Source organism: Stegastes partitus, unplaced genomic scaffold (assembly GCF_000690725.1).
Source record: "Stegastes partitus isolate 25-593 unplaced genomic scaffold, Stegastes_partitus-1.0.2 Scaffold92, whole genome shotgun sequence".
NCBI lineage: Eukaryota > Metazoa > Chordata > Actinopteri > Pomacentridae > Stegastes > Stegastes partitus.
In genome coordinates this window covers 511581-533024 of record NW_007577823.1, presented here as the reverse complement: position 1 = coordinate 533024, position 21444 = coordinate 511581, and the positions used below count along the sequence as shown (strand labels likewise).

Below are 21444 nucleotides of genomic sequence, written 5' to 3'. Positions count from 1 at the left end.
TGAAACCTCAGATCAAAGATCACCATTTTGTATTTCACACATTTGTATTTACCATGGTTTTTGCCAACCAGATGCTTTATCTGTCTCCTGTCTCCCTTTTTCTGTTACCATATTCACACCCAGTTCTCTCTGCATCAGCTCCTCGGACACGCACAGCTTCATCTCGACAGAGTGCAGCTGACATTAATATCTTCTATGTTGCTGTGATGGCAGAGCTTTCAGACAAGATAAATTCCTGTTCATTAGTTACACTTTAATTTACAACGCCAGCATTTTGCAGATGGCTTCATCCACCGTGACTCTCTGACTTGCAAAAAAAACAAAAAAATATTGACAAAGCTGAAACTCTTAGTTGTATGGCATTATCATAACCAGCAGTAGGGACTGCAGCATTGGTAGTATTAAGACTGGAATTATTTTGCGTGGTAAGTGACAGGCATAAAAAAATAAGAAGCTAAGATGGAGAAAATGAAAGGGATTCAGACTGTGATTAAAATCCCCAGTAATATATCCGAGAACGCTAATCTGCATATTTATTACATTTATCGGCTGAGTTTTGCATTGTCTACAATAATGTCACATTTAAATTCTGTTTCACAAGCACTTTCTAATAATTTCTAACTTTATGTAATTTTCATCCAGCACCATCAACATATCAAAGTGTTTTAACATCAGCTGTATGGATTGATTCAAAATTTTGATTGTAGATAATGTCTCAGCGATCATTAGATTTTTCCACTAGTGCCACCCTGATGTTGTGTCTTTCCATTAGGATGAATTGTAAAAACCTTAGATCCCCAGATGTTCTGGCACCACTATCAAGTCAATGTTTGAATTAGTTTAATTCAAATGCACGTAAAATGTTGTGTTATTGTATTATAATATTTTGTCAGTCTAAATTGTACTTTGTTTTGTCAAATTTCAGCATGCTAACATGCTAAACTATGATAGTGAACATAATTAATAATCTCTGCTGTAAGGAAAATGAAAAGGCATTTGTGGACCACACTTGTTACAATGCAAAATTCTGCTGGGAACCCTTAGGTTCTGGCATGTATGTGGGTGTTACTTTGACATGTACCCCCTAGCATTGGCAAACATTGTGGCACACCAAGGACATCCACTCATGGCACGGCATGCCTGACGTCAGCAGCCTTCCCTGAGATGAACAAGGTGCCCTGATGCATCACAAAAGCTGCACAGGAACAGACTGAGGAACATGAAAAAGAGTTCAAACTGTCGGTACAATCTGATCAAGCATCCACAGAATGTGCTGGAACAAGGCCCCACCCCACATAACCCGAAGGAATTACCACCAACATCCCGATTCCAAACACCAAGATGCCCCCCAAGGTCCAATTTCCATGCCCTAAGGAGTCAGAGCTGCTTTGGTGGCAAGATGGGAATCGGTATAAAATTAGGAAGGTGGTTTGTAGTGGTGTGGCTATCCAACAACTGTGGTCACTTGGCTCTACTTGGCTTTGTAATTTTGTTCTTACAATACCTGTTGTGGAAATTTGGCAAAATAAGAATTACTGTTAAACACATAAAAAGCAAGTGTGTTTAAAGAGCTATGACATGTGTGACCCAACAGCAATGAAGACGAGCATCCAGCTTTACATTGGTACCATTTGGATGTAGTCAGTGACAAGTGTCTGAAAGGAGTCATGTAAAAATCATGTTTAGCTCACCCTAATGGTAGTGCACAGTTATCGTGAATCATAGATTTATAAATTCCAGCCTCGATTCGCTGCTAGAGTAGTTAAGTCTACAGCCATCACACCTCTTTTTGATGTGTGTCATCAATGGTTGATGCAAGTTGACGCATGGAGACACGTCACTGTCCTACTGTGTAGTATCGTCATGTGTCAGCTTTTCAGAAAACAGCTTTAGTGTTGCACTTCGGTCTCATTTGCTTGATTCAGCAGATGAAGTGACATCACAGTAAATGGGACATAGGTGGTCTGTTGATTCCACACCATGGTTCGCAGCCAGTGGTTTATAATTACAAGTGCAAATGTTATTTCCAAATGCAACTACAGACTCTTGGAAAACCTTCTATGTGAACTCCCACTGGACATCAGCCTTCAACAGCGTTTCAGCTACAGTTTAATGTCATGGCTACATGGAGGCAGTGCGTGGAAGCCAGCCCATGCAGAACTGTGTCTATATGCACATATGAGGGGGACAGAGGGAAAAGACAGAGATAGAGTGGGAGAGCGGGTGGGTCTGTCCTTTGTTCTGTCTGAATGCCTCCTCCAGTGCAGCAAGCATTCATCCCACCGCTCTCCCACTCATCCTCTGTCTCTGCTTGGACACGCTGCTTGCATTAAGACGGAGGGATTACATTTCTGCCTCCCCAAACATGACCGACTGAACAAGTTATTCAGCAGTTTATTTTTTGACAGCTTCAGCTGTGGTTGGATATAAACCTGGTGAAAACTATTATCAGCCACGTGTGATAATCTCACCTGAGGATTTTACCTGAATGACAAAACTGTCGGGAAGCGACTGAAGCACTGTGCAGTGTCTTGAGGTTCGGTCATGTTGCTGCATCTTGAATAGGCCTGTTTTACATGCACATCACTCATCTGTGTTATTACATTGTTCTCTGAGTGCTTTTTAGTTTTGCATTTTGATTCCAAAAAAAAAATACACAATTTAAGCAGGAATCATACATAAACAGCCTATTTATACATGCAGATTTTGCCCCATAATTGTCATGTTGAGTTGTTTTCTTCAGTAATCCATCATTATTAGTACATTCATTAATACACTGCAAACAAGAACTGCTGGCAGCGAATGCAGCACGTGCCTTTTCCCAAAGCACATTTGCCAAAATGTAAAGAAACAATGAGGAAACATGGGCCTCACAGCTAATTTACAGTATATAACACCCAGAGTGGGATGGGGACTCTGGAGGACAAATCCCACAGTACATTTATCTATTTAGGAGAACAATGGTAAGTTTTTTGGTTTTACAATACCACTACATATTTTGACAGTGCTGAGGTTCAGAGTGTCCAGTCACCATAGTCACACACTATATCCCTGGAACACAGAGACTGTCCCCTGTCTCTTCATATGCAAATACGTGAAGTTTGGTGAAAAAAATTGTCAAAATGCGGCAATTTCGGACAGGTTTAGAATGTGTCCAGCACCACTGATATGCAAACTTGTGAGTTTTCTGAGTGAGCAACCTTACATGATTAATACCAAATATATAGTGTCTAATTAATAGACCCTGACTGATATATTGGATGGCCAGTGTTATCCGCGGATATTGGCCTTTCGCAGATATATCAGTATTGGTATATATGCAGGGTAATATGTGGCAATATAAAACATGAATGAAATGAAACCTTTTTTCCGACTCCATTCTCTACAATGCCTTCAGCACTGTTTGCAGCATATGTAGCAGAGTACGTATCACAGACTTTGGTGCAGAATCGAGCGGTGTCTTTACAGTAAACTTCTTTTTTAATGTTATGTGGAGGACTGTAGGTGGCATAGGTCCAACACAGGACTTTAACTCAAGATACTAGGGTTTGTGTCTTGTGTGGAACTATTACTGTATGAGTCAAGCTTAATTTTCACTCACTGATTTGTTAAGTTTAAGCAGCAACACTGTCTGGTCCACAAAAATGTTTTGGTGAAAGTTGACCTTTTCACAGTGTTAACTGTTAAAAGTTTGGTTAGGTTGTCAAAATATCATTCAATCATGGGTTCATCTTTTTACAACATGTTGTGGAGCTTTTCCTCCATTTTCTGGGTTACCGGTGCAACGAACCCTGCCAAATGTAACACAATTTGTTGGCGACAAAGGAGCAACAGTAAAACAATGAAATATTGAAATAATGGCAAAGACATGTTGATTAGAAACCTATTTATGATGCGTCACAAGACAAACCTAATCCAGGAGAAAATACATTTCCCTTCAAAATGAAATTGAAAATACACTGTAGTTGTCAGGGAACACATAATTTAAAATATGTGACTCTTCACAACATGGAGAGGGCCCACAAAACGACAGGAATTAAAACCTTGTCATTTCAAAGAATTACATTATTAGCATGACAACTGAACAATCACTGGTGGCTGAGTAAACTGCTTTAGAGGATTCTTACATCTTTGTGTCTTCCAAACATTATTACTTTTTCATTGAGACTAATTGATGATTTTGAGCTTCCATTTTTAACTCAATGGCTACTTTTCTTGGCGTCGTGCCTTTAGATTTCAATGGTGCTATTATGCTGCTTCCATGATGTAGCAGACTAACGACTAAAATGAATTCAAATGAATTATCCTAATAAAAGCATGATTCTGGTGAGCTCTTGTTTTTTGTGTTTTACAGAAATCCATTTTCTGCGAATGGGCAAGAGTAAGATGTTTTTTTTTCTTCTTCTTCTTTTTCTCATGCTCGGATTTTAATAATGATCTTTAAAACTGTGACAGTAAAAAATGTTGGAAAAACCTTGCAGTGAAGTTTCACACAGTAATTACTGCATGTTGAGAAAAGAGAAGGGAATATGCTGAGGTTTCGAATTGCGCAGACTTTCTATTTTAAACCACTTCATCACTGATGAGCCTAATAACAGCCACAGATGCACAGGTTTACAATTTGTGAAAATGAATGTTATTAGAAGGAGGCGGCCCACTGAGACTACAGGGTCCAGATATGGCCAACTAGCAATATTGACTCTTGGCGCTGATGACACTTTTTAGAACCAGAATTTCACTTGCACAATTTAGGTGAAAGATATTTTAGTGGCTCAGTCAATTTCACAGAATTCCGCAGCTTCACGTCGCTGTTGGCATCGAAAACTAATCCTGTGTGAATGAAGAGGCAGCTCACAGAGAAAACAGTGGGGCGTGTACAGCAGCTGTTTCCAGAGTTACAACCACACAGATACTTGCACAGTGTTATGCTTCAAAAAACCTATTTACACAGGAAGACAAAGCACTTTCAAAACCATCATTGGGGTTTTGGAACCTTTTATTCTGTTACACTTTATTATTTATTGTTGTTGATAGTGTCAGCTATAGGTGAAAACAGAACATTTCTGTATTCACAAATGGTTGAATTTACCACAGACATAATTTCATAAAACCATTTCAGCTGAAAAATATTGTACACCAGGATGTACTTATTCCACTTAATGAAATTTTACTGTCGAATAAAAAACTCTAAGCTGTGCCTTGAATGCCAAATTCAAAACCCGGTCGAGTAAACAAACACTTTAAATTAACAGTTTGGTCAAGCCCCAGAGACAATGAAGAGGGAGACTGAGGTTTGTTAATCCTGATAACACCCTCTGCTGTTGTGTTTCGGGGTTTGGGAAGAAGATTAGGATATCCAAAGGATACCTGCAGTGATATTGTATCTGTTTTGGGCAGCAATGATATCGCTGATTAAAGAAACTCTGATTTATCTATCAATCCTATCAGAAAAGAAGAGCAAAATGTGATATGAAAGAACCGCCTTGGGTCCAAATAACTGCAGCTGTGACATTCACTGATTTAATAATGATTAGAGGAGAGAGGGTGGAGGATGTTTCTGTATGCGTGTGTGTGGAAGTTCTGAAAAATCTTATTGAAACCCAAAGACGTATTGTCGTCCAGCTGTCATTTCAAGTTCCTGAAATGTAGGATGATTTCAATCTGACAAGTTATGTGCCACTTAGACGCTGTACAAAGCAAGAAGACTGAAGTCTGACAGAAAATAAATTGCTAGATCTTTTCCTGCTACTGTAACACACTTTTTAAAGTGATGTGCTCTCTTCTGAGAAAAAGTCAAAACTGTAAAGTATACATAATTACATTTAGACAGATCAAAAATCTGGGTGGAGAGATGGGTTAAAGAAATGTTAGATGTTACAAGAGGTGGTTGTTCCATAACCTTATTATATCCTCTGCTCTCCAAACCTGATGACAACACTTGTTTTTACCTGAACTGTGATCTCTCCTTTAATGATGTCTAGCTTACTAGCTACAACAGCGCAGTCAACAGCTGAAAATCTTTTCTGTAAATGTCGACATCCACCACTTGACATTCTAAATGGTGTGGCCTTTATTGTTCAGTACCACTGTGAATGAAATATGGTCTGTCCTTGTATTAGTAGCTGCAGTTAACAGCACAAGTTTGTTTGCAGTATGTCCCTGTGACCCTGCTGGCTCAGCTGTCAATCAAACATGTATACCACCCACCCATTCAGAGGTTTTGGAAAGTGAATGAGCCTTTGTAATGCAACAAGACAATATTTTCCCCATCAGTAATAAATATATTTATAATACATTTTAAATCACTTTGTCAACAATTTATGGCCATGAAATGATAAAATCGACTTAAAATGTATCTGAAATAAAACAAAAATATACAAACATTTACTTACAGAGACACTAATTTGCTGCAAATGAGATACAAACTTTTTTTCAAGGTACTATGTAACATCCATTCTGTGTTTTTATAGTTTTGTTCTAACGATGCTACATTTCACATGCCACTGCCTCTGTAGTCGACAGACTGTAAAATGGTCTGACTTATTAACTCTGCAAAGCTAAGCGGCATAAAGAGAGCAGTGTTAGAGATTTAGCCACATTCGACAATGCCCGGCTGGCCTATGTGTATTCATGGCAGTGTAAAGAAGCAAACTGGTACGACGCCAGGCAGACACACAGTGTTTCCATATGGTGGTCCCCTTGGAGGAAGAACATATCTGCTACTATGCCAGACTGCCTGTGTGATCTGGTCCACTGGGTGCTGAGCTGCTGCTCTCACACTGCAAGACTGTTCACTTCACACCAGCACATTATACCGTATTTTATGCATTCTCGTACACGTGAGCATGTTGGAGCAATGTGTTTTTTTTTTCTTTTCTAAATGGTCAACTATAACTCTCTAAAAACAGTTCTTATTTAGCTGCAGAGGAAAGACTGACCCCATTCAAAAGATTTTGATTTTCCAAGCTTAGGATCTTTGAATCTATTCTTCTTATTTGCTGTTAATGCAAACTCAGGCGATTATTAATGTCGAATTATGTGAGAGTTAAAAAAAAAAGAAAAATCACAACATGTAATGTGTATGGAAGCTGTGTGGACTACTGTTTGGACAGATAATAAAGTTTGCTGAAGTTGCGCACTATTTAATAGCTGTATTGCACAATTTTGCAAGATTGATGCCAATTCTGGGCTGCAAGGTGGCTCGGTGGTTAGCACCGTTGCCTTGCAGCAAGAAGGTCACTGGTTCGCGTCCCGGTGAGGACAGCAGGATCTTTCTGCGTGGAGTTTGCATGTTCTTCCCGTGCAGTGTGGGTTCTCTCTGGGTTCTCCGGCTACCTCCCACACAGTCCAAAAACATGTGGAGGTTAATTGGTCATTCTAAATTGTCCATAGGTGTGAATGTGAGTGTGCTTGGTTGTCTGTCTCTAAGTGTAGCCCTGCAATAGACTGGCGACCTGTCCAGGGTGTCCCCTGCCTTTGCCCTAAGTCAGCTGGGATAGGTTCCAGCCCCCCTGCGACCCTAGTGAGGATTAAGTGGTGTATACATAATGGATGGATGGATGGATGGATGCTGCTTAGATAAGTTGGAGGTCTTTACTTCTTTCATTCAAAAAGCTCTGTGATACTGGCTGCAAACTGTCATCCAATTTACATGCAAAATTTCTCCATGCACCACTGTTGGTGTATGGAGATATATACAGACCTGTTACTGCACCTACATTTGCAGCCTTGCATCCGACATGTAGTTACACCTTCACATGTTACCTTTGGTACTTCCAGTACAATAGGACCATCCCATGTCTAGAATTTTAGCATTTACTTCTAATTAGTTCTTGTGACATTCCTAGCAACAATCACATCCAAACTATGATATGGTTGCCATATCGCAGAACTGTGAAAATAGTCAATAATTTAACCTGTGCTTCTGCAGAAAAGCTGAAATGACCTTTGATTTTGATATTTCTTAGGCACATGCAAAAATTGAGACTAAAGGTGGTGGGAAAGTCATGGGATCAGTCAAAACTGTGGACAGGATTTGTCCTCTATGGATAATGAAACTCCACTGCAAACTGCATTTTATTAGCTTTCAAGTCAATTTGTCATGGCCCACTGTGTTGGTTATTGGAGAAAATTGACCTAGGAGAGATGCCATGCAAAATGCCTTTGCACTTGAGTATAATGACTAAGCGTTAAAGTCAAATGCTGTTTTACAATCTGATAGCTGGAGACAAAAAGAAAAGAAAAAAAGAAAAGAAAAAGAATATAACCCAGCAATAACCTCCTGGACTGAAAAATGAAACCAATGCTGAAGTGCAACAACTGCAGTTCCTTAAATGTCCATTTGAGGCAGGCTCCAAAAGTGAGTCAATCCCCATTTGCTTGCATGTTAAAACGCTAAATTTTAGAGCAGAAAGAAACATGTTTACAGTCTGGTACAAAAAAATTACCCTTCTTGGGTCAAAAATGAACACCAAAACAAACAATTATACTCTGCTTGGCAGTGTGTGTGTGTAAATAAATACATGTGAACTGGAGGTGAATTTAAGTAAGTCGCAAAGAACTTTTCGAGTTCAAGTGCAAAATTGCACTAGATGGTCTAAATCAGGGGTATTCAATTAAAAGTCCCTGAGGTCCAGTTGTTAAAATTTCCTCCAAGTAAAAGGTCCGAACCGTAGTCCAGTTTGTGCCTTAAAGCCTTCCCCTATGGCCACATTTCCATGGTTTCAACAATACTTATTCTCAATTTTCAGCGCAGGATATGTTTAACTGAATGCACAGCTAGCTCTGTTACCAGATATATAAGCAGTTCCAGGCAAAAAAAAAAATGAGGCCTTGATTTCAGATTAGAGAAAACAAAAACCTCAGAATAAAATACACTTTAAAAAGTGCAAACAGAGTCGAATAACCCTTTTATCTCTTAAATTAAAGAGGTCCCAGCCTAAAGAACTTAAGGCCTCCACTTCAAGTAAAAAAGTCAACATCTTCAGAAAACAATGAATAAAAGGTTTGGTTTGCATGTTGCTGGGCTGTAAATGTGGTGATGAGTCAGGTAGATCTGTCATACTGGACTTGCAGCTCGGTCATTTTGTGTGTCCTCAGCTCGGACTTAAGGGTTTAACTTTGCTCAAAAGAGCTGTGCTTTGTTTTGTAATGGTGCTTCACGTTGCTGCTTTTAGTTAATGCCACGTTTTCAGAGCATATGAGACCACTGGTTGTGAACTGCCTGACAGAAGAATGAACGTACATTTCTCCGTCCACTCATCTTCAAAGCAGCAGTTTTCCTCATCAACCTTCCTTCTTTTGGAGCAAGCCATGCTGTCATCACTTTCTCTTCCTCTCTGCTCTGCTGTATAGGCAAGCGCAAAGTGGCAGCGGCAGCGAGCTGTGGCGTTGCGCTGGCCATGCAGGGTAACCAAACGATTTGATTGGCTCAACTGAGTGGCGCTATTGCCGTATTAACTGGAGTAGCAGTGCCCGCTATCTATGGCCGTGACAGTCGGGAAAAATGCTCCATGAAAATCTATTCTCGTGAATTTATCAGAGATTGGTCACGGGTCTGGACAGAATCATCACTCGGTCCGGATCCGGACCAAGGTCCGCCATTTGGTGATGCCTGGTCTAAATTATGGCCAGGATGTTTCTGCAAGAGCTCCAGAAGGTTTTAATTTGATGCAAAATTTCACTCTAAGTCATTAAAAATTTTTCATTTGACCATAAAGTGCCTATACATGGAAAGGACAATGCAACAAAGTGGAGGAAAACACTCATATAATTGAAGCTTCAGACAAGTTGGGCTGATTTTTTTTTTAGCTGCCCTCAGTTTTAAAGTGCTTTGTACTATTTACGTTCTGCCGCCCTGCTCGTAGCATTGTTTTTGGCTGCAGCAGACAGCTGTTTTCAGAGAAAATCTGCTTAGCTGCTATTAGCAGACAGAAACAGACTAGCTAGTGAACATGGAGGTCGATCATTTCACAGCTAAAGACAGCAGTTTATGCAGGTGTAATACTCTTCTACATGCACAAGGTACATAAAGAGGTTGGGGAGTCTGACATGCACACTACTGATCTGTCTTCATGTTCCTATTAGCTTCATATTCCATAACTCTGCATTACTAACACAAAACAAGTGGGTAATCAAAATTTTGCCAACTGCAGAAAAAAAAAAAGAGTTGAATTTAGTAAAAACAGTAAACAAGGTGACGGATGATGGCCTCTTGTAATAGGCTTTGGTGAAGAGGCATTTGGGATAATGATGTGCACATCTTTTCTATTTCCTGGCAATTTAAGTGTTTGGAATGGATGACGTTGGCGTGAAAGAAGAGTGTTTCCAGCCTCAGATGTGGGACCAATTAACCTTGACAGAACACCTCAATCTGATGCCAAGGCTGATATTAACCACCTCTTCTCTTCCTCCTCACAAGATATAATAAGGCAAAGGCTGTGGGCAAGTCATCTTTTGAATCCACAACCTGGCAGTTATTGTACATTAAATTTGAGACATTTGTCTGTATCTGGGGATGCTTACACAACGGTGGAACAGCACCTACGTCGGTAACATTAAATAAAAGCAAACAAGGTAGTTAGTATGCAGCGTGAGTCTGGGATAGATGCTGCTTGCTTCCTCAGCCTTTAAAAAAAAAAAAAAAAAAAGACATGTACCAGAAAAAGTCAGAAATAAAGTACAGTTACCAGCTAAGGATAGAAGGTGTTTTTTTTATTTTTCCTTTTTTTTTCAGGGGATAAGAGCAAATTGCCATGGTGATGGCGGCACACATAGATGCAGCGGCCCCTTCAGGAGACAACAAAAGTGAATGTTTTGAGTGTCTTGCCTATCTCAGAAGTTCATTCTGCAAAACTTGCGGCCAGGCATTCAGGACAATGAACAGCACTAGAATTGCGGCGATCGGTTGTGATTTGGACATGCTGCACCAATGCAGAGTCCTATCAGAGACTACGCAGGCTACCCGAGAGAGAAGGAAGCACAAACGGTGCGAATGTAAATAAAAGAGCCAGGATCCATGCTAAAGGCTAAAGGCTAACCCCTCCAGACCAGCAGGACTGTGGCTCCTACTCTCCAATGTCCGCTCCCTCGACAACAAGCTGGATGAGCTACGTTTGCTGAGAGAAACCCGCAGAGTGGAGAGACTGCTCTGTGTTTGCTTTAACAGAAACATGGCTCCATGACAACATCCCAGACGGCCATACAGCTGGAGGGGACGACATTATCCAGGCGGACAGACAGGCAGCTAGCTCTGGGCAGCATCGTCACCATCGTCACACTATCGTGTGTGTCTTTGTGTCCCTGAAGACCTACCAGGACCTGAAGAGCTTCGCCATGTTCAACGTGATGGCGGCACGCATGGACGCAGCGGCCCCTTCAGGAGACAGCGAGCGAAAATGTTTACTGTCTTGCCTATCCCAGACGTGCATTCCACAAAACGTACTCATTAAATGATCCTGAAGAAACGCTCTCTCATCTTGCCTGTACTACTGTGTATGTACAGCAAAATGACAATAAACTTGATCTGATTTGAAATGAGAGTGAGGAGAGAGGGTGAGGATGTGGGAGAGTACAGCGTGATTTGGGGGGAGGGGAAGAGCCGAGGCTATTAGACATCGTTTGCAGCCTTATCATAGCGCGTTGAGCTGGTGTTTTTGGAGGGGAGGTGACGAAGCCCTCTATCAGCCCAGAGAGGCATTAAGCACTTTTAATTAAGTCATACTGTGCAATTTTGACCAATTTATTGGGTTTAATTAGAGTTTTAATGCTTAATATTCTCTGAAAATAATACATGCCTGGTATGAGAATATTCCGCTCACAGAGGTCAAACAAATTAACAGCAACATCTGACAGCAAACGCTAGCATTTGACTGTATTACTCAAAGTTTTTTTTTCTTTTTTACACAAGAAATATCACATATGGAGTTACAAAGTGAGAAAAAAAGCATAAACACTGAAAAATATGTTATTTTGCATATTTTAAAAGTAGTCATTGTTTGCTTTCATGATAGTTTTGCTCAATGTTGATACTTAAACCATCGTCTAGGATGGTCGCCAGTTGACAAATGCTCAAAAAGTTAAAGGTGGACTTTGCAATTCTAAAGAAGGACTGTTTATTTTATTTTATTCTTTAGCCAATTAGCATATTTCGACAGCATGTGCCAGATTTACACACCCTCTCTCTTCTTCTTCCCTACTTCCTCCCCATCCCTCTGCCCTGTGCATGAGCATGAACGTGCATGAGCGCAAATGTGCGCAGGTCATGTTTGACTAGTGTTGTGTGGATTGATATAGACACTTTGTTGTTTTTTTCCTATTTACAGAGCCAGGGCATTTTTTCTTCAGCGCAAACACAGAACAGCCAGCCAGTGGACTATGAGGAGATATTCACTGAATTCAACCCATCATTTATTGGATTGCATTTGCTGATCTACCTTTGGCTGGTGGGATTTCTTGCATTCCTAATGCATTTGAGACCACTGGTTGTGTTGGTATTAAGCAAATCGCTCCATTTAACTGCTGCAGTAGTCCACGTTATTGTGAGAACTGCTCAGCCAAGTAAAGAAAAACAGTCACTTGTTACTTGAAGACAGACAGTCAAAGCTATGGAGGGCCTAAGCTGTCATAATTAAAAATAAATAAATAAATATGTTATCGATGCCCCAGATCACAAAACGTTTTTTACAGAACGTTTCTGTAATGTGATGTCTAAACAAAGGAAAAATGTTTTGCCTATAACATTGGGAGGATATTATGGGGATAATGTTTAGGTAACAGATTACAGAATGTTATTTAATAAAATGTTCTCACAATCTTAAATGACATCACATGAATAACATTTCCAAAGTAATATCTGGAAAATGTTTTCATGATGTTATTAAGGCTTCATATTGTATTAAGTTATTTTTAAAACACTCTTACAATGTTGCATAATAATAACAGATAGACAATATTACTGCAACATTTTGAAAATGTTCTCAGAATGTTATAAAGACTACATTACATCTTCAATTCTGAGAAATAAAATTGTGGTTTTCAGTTTTTGATAGAAGAATGCTAAAGAAGAACATTGTGTTGTGGATGGAAATAGTTGGTTTCTTCTGGAAACTGAAAGAACTTGCAAGCTAAAACTCAATTTCTAAAATACTAACTAAAATATTGGAAATAAACCAACCACGCCATCAGTGAACTTTTAACTAAACACCCAGATGGCTTTATAGTGGTTGCAGGGGATTTTAATTACACCAGTTTGAAGTGTATGCTGGACTTGGTATATTCAAACTTCTCTGATGCATACAAAGCAACCCCCCGCCCCCACCTCGGCCACTCTGATCATCTTTCGATTATGCCCGCTTACAAACCCTTACTGAAGCGCAGCAGGCCAGTCAAAAAAACAAGCCAGGATCTGGCCAGAGGGTGCATCCTCAGCACTTCAAGACTGTTTAATGGACACTGACTGGGAGGTTTTTAAAACAGCAGCCTCCCGGGGGGGGGGGGGGGGGGGTCCTCAGCACTTCAAGACTGTTTAATGGACACTGACTGGGAGGTTTTTAAAACAGCAGCCTCCCGGGGGGGGGGGGGGGGCTGTGGCTCAGGTGGTAGAGCGGGTTGGTCACTGAGCGGAAGGTCGCCGCTGCGTGGAGTTTGCATGTTCTCTCCGGGTTCTTTGGCTTGTTGAGGTTAATTGGTGATTCTAAATTGTCCGTTGGTGTGAATGTTGGTATGCTTGATTGTCTGTCTCTAAGTGTAGCCCTGTCTGGTGACCTGTCCAGGGTGTCCCCAGCCTTCACCTTGAGTCAGCTGGGATAGGCTCCAGCTCCCCAAGAACCTAGTGAGGATTAAACGGTGTATAGATAATGGATGGATTATTAGAAATGTTGTAATTTAACATTTTAAGCGGGTTATTGCAAAACATTTTTTGAATGTTTTTAGTGAACATTCTCCCAGAACATTTTGGGAACTTAAAGAAAACTTCCCGCTGAAAAAATTGCAACAACGTTCCAGTCAACATTTTAAGAACCAAATATTTCTAGCTGGGTGCTGGCTTCATCATACCGTGACCTTCAGCACGCACTGGAGCGGTCAAGTGCGAAGCGGCGGGGATGCAGATCAGTACCTCCAAGCCCGAGGCCATGGTCCTCTGCCGGAGACTGGTGGATGGTGGACAGGCGGCTCGGTGTGGCGTCAGCAGTAATGTCAGCGCTATACCAGACCGTCGAAGTGAAGAGAGAGCCACAAGGCGAAGCTCTCGATTTACCAGTTCATCTATGTCCCAACCATCACCTATGGTCACAAGCTTTGGGTCATGACCAAAAGTACGAGATTGCTGATACAAGCAGCTGAAATGAGCTTCCTCCGCAGAGTGGCTGACCTCAGCCTTAGAGATGGGGTGAGGAGCTCAGACATCCGGAGGGAGCTCAGAGTAGAGCTACTGTTCCTGCGCAATGAAAGGAGCCAGTTGAGGTGGTATGGACACCTGATTCGATGCCTCCAGAGAGGCTTCCGCTGGAAGTCTTCCGACCACGACCACCTGGGAGGAGACCCCAGGGCAGACCCAGAATCCTTAACAGGGCAACACTTAACATTCTGCAGTGCTTAAACTAAGTATTTATTGACTGAAAGATTACACTCGATGAACAGATTCTACAGAAACCAGACAAAGTAACACCTGGCAGAGGAATCCAGCTCTCTGCCTGTCACTCTCTCTGCTTGAGAGCCTGATGAGCAAAACAGCTATATCTCCCTGACCTCTAACCCTGCCTGTGATGCTCTGCCTTTTGGGGGCTTGAGTGAAGTTTGCTTCCCTCCACTCCCCCCCCAGGAGGGCTTGGAGTGACTGCTTTGATCTGCGAGAGCTGAAATTACCACAGCCCCACTGCCTCAGAGAGATGATCGTCGGCGGCATGAAGGCCGACAGCCGTAATACCACCTGACAAACTGAATCAGCTTATCAGTGAACCAAACACGGCATCAGACTAAGCAGTTGGAGTCCATGTTGCTGAGATTTGCTTGTCACTCTTCGCGCTCCCCAGCAGGTATGACGGGTGACAAGCCGGCTTAATATAAAGCAGGTCATAGAAAGCGGTAGCATTGAGCACTACACTGGCTTTTGAAGGCTGATGGCAAAGTCAATATTATTTAAAGGTGTCATGTATTTAGTGCATCGAGATAAAAAGGCCTTTGAAAAAAATGCTTTGAGTAACAAAGAAAAAAGATCTGAAACCTTTCAATCCATTAAGCAGGACTGATTACACAGCTTCAATTTACTAAAGGATAAAAATATTTGACAGTCCACATACGTTTGTATGTCCTTGACTTTAAACCAAAGTTTACGAAAAAATGTGTCACATTTTCTTATGACTGCCTTCATTCACTCTTAGCTAAACACAAAATGAAGAGAAATGCTGAGTTTTGTGCGAAAGGAAATGCAAGAGCTTAACTTTTTAGTGTTACATCCAGGAGCCTGTTTCACAAAAGCCATTTATGAGCAACATTTACAATCAGATTCTAAATGGCAGCCGCATCACGCTTTATGAACAATCCTTTTCTTGCTAAATGCAGGTACATTTGTAAGTCTTTTGATGGTGACGACTCTTTGGTGCTCACACCCTGTCGACGCAGCAGGAATAAAAAGCTGCAGGGGACTTAAATTTGGAGCATATGAACTTTGATTTGCAAAACAGGATGATTTCAATGTAAGGTTCAATAGAATCCAGCTCCACTAATCAAAAAAACCCCAAAAAAAACCAAGACACTTGAATGTGATAGTCATCGGCTGAACATGGCAACCATCATTGTCAAATACTGGTTTGATGCTTGGGCAGACTGATTGTGTAATTATCGAGAACAAAGCAGAGCGGCAAAGCATCAAGAAAAGTTAGACTGTAAATGAAATCGACTGGGCAAGCGAATGTGGAAGAAGACTCTGATCCTTCATTGATTTCGGTCTCCCATTTGCATCAGTCCTGAGCGGGAGATGTGGATGAACTGAAAGGTGATTTGAAAAGACTTTCCAAGCCTCAAGCCGTCGGAGTCGTTCATAAGGGGATGCAACTCGATACTCGGAAGGTGTGCCAGAGATTGTGTACACTCGGCGTGGCGCGTAAAATCCTTCGCATTATCCGTGAAACGTAATCAGAAGGATTTCAGCCTGGGAACGCTCCAAATTTCACGGGCAATTCTCAGATTGATCCACTCAGCTGCAATCGCTGCTCAGGCTCTTTAGGGATAAGAGGACCTGACTGAAAGAATATGATGGGAAAAATACATGAAATCCTGTCTGCAGGAAATTTCATTGCCCTGAGAAAAAAAATGCACCATTCCTCTCCGAACCTTTTCCTGTGGCTTTTAAAGAAATCTGAAACTTCAAAGGAACATCGGCGTTATAGAGCCAACAGACAGAAAAACATTGAATCTACAGCGTTTAATACTGTGTGGTAAAGGATTCTTTGCAACATATGTGAGCTCACACAATCGTAGTAAGCTGCTAAATGTAACCCACCAGCAGTCTTTTATTATCAAATACTGTTTTTAACTATAATGCTCATTGGAATTAAACAGTTGTATCCATAAAGCAATGTTGAGAAAAGGTAGGACTTGCAACTTCAGTAAGTTTTTCTCTACAGGATGATTTTGACCTAAACAGCAAGTCATATAGCATTATTATTATAATTAGTATTTTTTTTAAAAATGATTTTAGAAATCAATCTCATGCTAATATGCTATAAACATTCAGAAAGTTTAACCCTCTGAATCCCACAAGGTTTAAAATGTATGCTATCTTAAAAACAAAACAACAACAAAATAGCAAAATTACATCTTTTATCAGAGCCAGAAAGTGTAAAAACAGACAGAATCAAGGTATTTTCAAGGTATCAAGGTATATAAAAAATAAATAAGTAAAATACCTATAATATGTAAGCATTTTTTAAAATGTAAGTATTGTTACAACTGTGGGCATTTCAGATTTTTTTTTCAATATTTGTAAAGTAAATAAAGAATTTTTTTGAGTTCTCTCTACTTCCAGCCAGGGTTATGCTGCTTCTGTAGAGGTGCAGGACTTTATATTGCAATGAAAAATGCAAACGTGTTAGTAAAAAAATGCGACGGAAGGGATTTTTTTATTTTTTTATTTTTAAATCCCTGCTTAGTCTTCAGAGGGTTAATAATTGTAATTTTAAGTTTAATTGCATTTTAATTGACTTTTATTTTGAAAAATGCAATTACAAATAGATCTTTTCCTCACGTTGTTTAGTAGGGGTTGTGACTACATCGCAAAACCAGCTGAACCATAAATATCTTCATAAACACAGAATCATCTTGTTTTGTGATTTTTAAATAGTCACTTCCAGAGAATGTGTGACGCATTCGACATTCTTCTTCTGTCTGTCTGTCTATGTATTTATTTATCTGACTGCGTTGCTCCTGGTGGCCTCCTGTCCAACCTGGTTGCTACAGATTGATTTGCTGTTTGACGGCTGGAAGGTAATGCATGGCTGCCTTCTGCAGATGAAAGAAGCATTTGCTGTCAATGCCTTTAAAGTCAAACATCTGTCATTCCAAAGGACATCTTTGGATTAGCTCGAGGAATGATGAACTCCACGAAGCTCCCATAGCACTCATCGCGCCGACTCCTCGCGCAAATGTCAGCTGTTCCTCTAAACCTGCATCGTCTTAACTGCACTGATTGGATGCCATCTTTATATCAACTGTCTTCATTCGCACATTTAGCTATGTTTAAATACGGCAGCAGTACAATGAGAAAAAAAATGGTTAAGAAAAATCAATGTAGTTGGTAGAGGAAGTGATTCTCTCGGTCTGTTTGGGTGGAAATGAGGCTTTATCTAAATAGCTCAAGGAGAACTGCTTGATGTAGTTTGAAATATAGAGTTTCCCACCATCTGAAATGTGCAGGAAGCTTGTTGCAAACATTGATTTATATAAAGTATAAAAGCTGCAGCCTTTGGTGTTTGTTCTTGCAGCTCCGCCTCAGCCTGAAGACAATTTTCAGTTCACTCCCCCTCCCTCCATTTTTCCTCGAAACTAGTCTTTTTTTAACTGCAACTTTCTGGATATGAGAATCTCAAAAGGCCTCAGCAATTAGAAGTAACGTATATCTAACATCCATCCAGCGTCCTTCTCTGCCAATCAGAAGGAGTGCAGCAAGGGTCAATCCCAGCTCAGTGGCCTCATCCCGAGATAGTGCGCTGGAGAAAAAGTGAATTATGGTCTACTGCCTGAGTCCAGACACTTGATTATTAAAAGCAGACAATGAAAGATAATTTTCTCAGTTGGTTCACATTTACAACGTTCAGACAAATTTAACATATTATCGCCTCTCCACAGCAGACATGACCTTTTGCAACTTTTACAACAAACTATGCATTCTAGACACAGTTAGACAGCCTGCCAAGCGCTCGAATAGAAGCATACTGAGGACAGTGCCATGTGTCTCTGTAGAAGGCGTAGTGTGAGTAGCAGGTTAGTGGAGTAACAGCAACAGCATCAGTCCTGGGTGCGTTCAAGCACGGTATTGAACTGGAGATTACCAGTGTTTTGGCAGTGCTCAGAGCCATAGTATACACAATGCATATATACAGTCCCCAAGTTGTGTGCTAAGAGCAGAAGAAACAAGTCTTCAAGCATAAAAAACACGCTCCGGGTCACTTCTGTTACGCTGCCTGTGTAGGCAGATATCAGACAACACATTACCATATTCAAATGTCCCAGACACAGTTGGCATCAGAATATAAATCATCAGAGAGATTATCCGAGGAGTGGTGGCGGTGTTTTGTTTTCATGGAACAGTATTGTTAGGGGGTTATGCTGTGTGTGGGTCTTTGTCAAGGTGAATGCAGGCGAATAAGGTGCAGGTTATAGAGGGAAATGAAGACAAATGACAAGGAGGAGGAAGGTGGGAGTGAACGGGGGGATTCCCCAGTTGGAATATGGAGATGGACCAGACACATGGCCAGTTTCAAAGATCAAGTCACCCAGGGAAGAAGGGTCTACGTCTTGCAGAATGTTTCTGAAGTACCAATTATTTTGGATGCTATACTGGGAAAAGGTGTTCTATTAGATGCACTTGAGAGTGTTGACTGAAAAGTTTGGCTGAAATTCTTTCTGCATTGACACACTAAGGAAGAACTCTAAGCATTAAAGACGCCACACACCCACTACTTCAACAATAACCAAACCTAAGGCATTTGTATTCTTTACACTATATTGTGGGTTTATATAAGAGAACAAATTCAAATATTATCCATGATTACGACATGTTCTCTACAGATAGTATTGTCACTCTGATGGTTCCAGACTTAAATATTACTGATTAAATGGTGTCTTTTACATATATTGATGGTCCCCAGAGGATAAATCCTATTGATTGTGGTGATCCTTAAGCATGGAGGGGATGTTTTTGGTCTCAAACTGGATTTCCATGAAACTTGATTCCAAAAGGGTCCACTGACTTTTGCTCTCTTGTCATCATCAGCTACCTAAACATTTTCATTTTCACAAAAACTTTGGTGATTCCTGTAGCTTCTCATGTCCTGTCATTATGAGCCTCTAAACTTTACACCTGCTACGCATCATCACGCCAGCAATACCACTGTTCGCATGTTAGCATACTGACAGTAGGATTTAGCTGAAGGAATAGCATCCACAGCCTCGCAGAGCCACTCGGGTGGTTGGTGACTCTTCTGTAAACTCTCAAATATCATTTTCAGTTTCGGTCTGACATCAATATAATATTTTTTGTGTTCTCACTATCTACTACTCTACTGTTGGGCACAACAGATTGCAGCTTCTAAAAGCTGCTTGGCAAGCTTCAGATTGTTAGTCACGTTGTACCATGACCTGCAACAGAAGGCTGCCTCCCCAGGAATTTCATGCAGTTTGTCCAGTTTTGTTGTGTCGCTGTCAGGCACATATTGTCTGTTTGTCTCTCTGTGTTTCTGGCAGTTCTTACCTGCACTGTGCTGTCTCTCTGCCATAGGTTCACTCACGGGCTCAGCCCGCTAATCACAGCCTCCACGTTTTTCACTCCCACACCAACAGAAACAGACGACCTGGAGAACACAGAGTGACAGCACACCTTCAGCTCAGATCAGCTGAACTCACACAGTCGGGCATGTGGGCTCTAACAAGCACCCTGTAGAAACACATAGATGCCTATACCAGGATTTTCACATGATTTGGTTTATTTATTTCATCTTGCTTTACAATCATGTTGTCCATTTTTAAAGTATACCACAGGGATGCAGTATTTTAAATACACTATCTATAGCTAGCTCCCGACTTCTGGCTTCCTTGCATGTATAGCACATACGTGAGACAATGCATGTCTGATTTTTTATTCATTTATTTGTTTATTTGTTTATTTATTTATTTATCATAGGTTTTCTGTGCTTCCTAACTACTGGCTGAAATTATGATTCTTCAATGTTACACAAAGACACTTGCACAGGTCTATGTATGGAGGGGTGTTATGTAGGTTGCAGAGCCTTGCAGAGACACTAATGTGAAAACATGTCAAGTCTCTGCTCATACTTGCGTTGAAATCAGAGCAAATGCACTAAAAAACTAGAAACTTTTATAAAGGTAGAATTTAGGCCATAGTACTAAGAGATATATCACCAACTGTTCTCAGACCCCTCTATCAGATCCCTGGTCGACATAAAACTCAAAATGCCACTGAGGCATGAGGATTTGCTGCAGATTTGCTAAAGGTAAATATATTTCATGGAGTAGAGCCTTGTAGCTTTGAATGACTTTTTTTTTCTTTGCTAAAATATCCTGCTGGAGCAGCTGATAAAAACCACAGAACAGGGTATCTGTATGAACACCACTCAATTTGAAATGTAAGCTTTTTTTTGGCTTTATTTTAATACCTTTATTTAAATGACAACTGATGACTACATTTTCAATTTGTCACTGCTTTTATAGAATTTTCTGGACAGATGTCTTGGTAAAAATTACTGCCCAACCAATATATTAACAGGCCGATTCTGGACTGTCACAGACATATCAGTATTGGCAGATGTATTGACCGACACAAAAACATTTTCATCTTACAGAACGTGATGCAGTGAAACGTGCTTGAGGTAATTTAGACATGGTGTCATCACACAGTTTGTCAAGCAGAGCAGCTCAGACTCTTTTTTTTTTTTTTTTTAACACTATTCTCAGCACTCCCTGCAGCACATGCAGCAGAGCACATATTGCAGCTGAACAGATGGTGGTGTTGCCTTCATAGTAAGTTTCTAGGTTGTGAAACATGTTGCCTGTAAGGTATTATACAATGGCACCATTACTTTCCCTTCTCAATACTACTCTGACATGGTCCAGTAAAAATGGCCAAATAATAAGCCTTTTTTAACACTGAAGTGATATATATATAAGGGGGTTATTAATGAAGCACCACCACAGTGGAGGTTGTGTACT

At 40.6% G+C, this 21444-nt stretch overlaps 1 protein-coding gene across 1 annotated transcript in view; it reads right to left on the bottom strand.

Moving 5' to 3' along the window:
- Positions 1–20034, bottom strand: part of lrfn2b (leucine rich repeat and fibronectin type III domain containing 2b) — a 67068-nt gene extending 47034 nt beyond the window's left edge. The window contains exon 1 of the mRNA XM_008277226.1: positions 19970–20034. The gene's annotated coding sequence lies outside the window, so the exon portion shown is untranslated. The remainder of the gene's footprint in view (positions 1–19969) is intronic.
- Positions 20035–21444: the final 1410 nt, after the last annotated feature.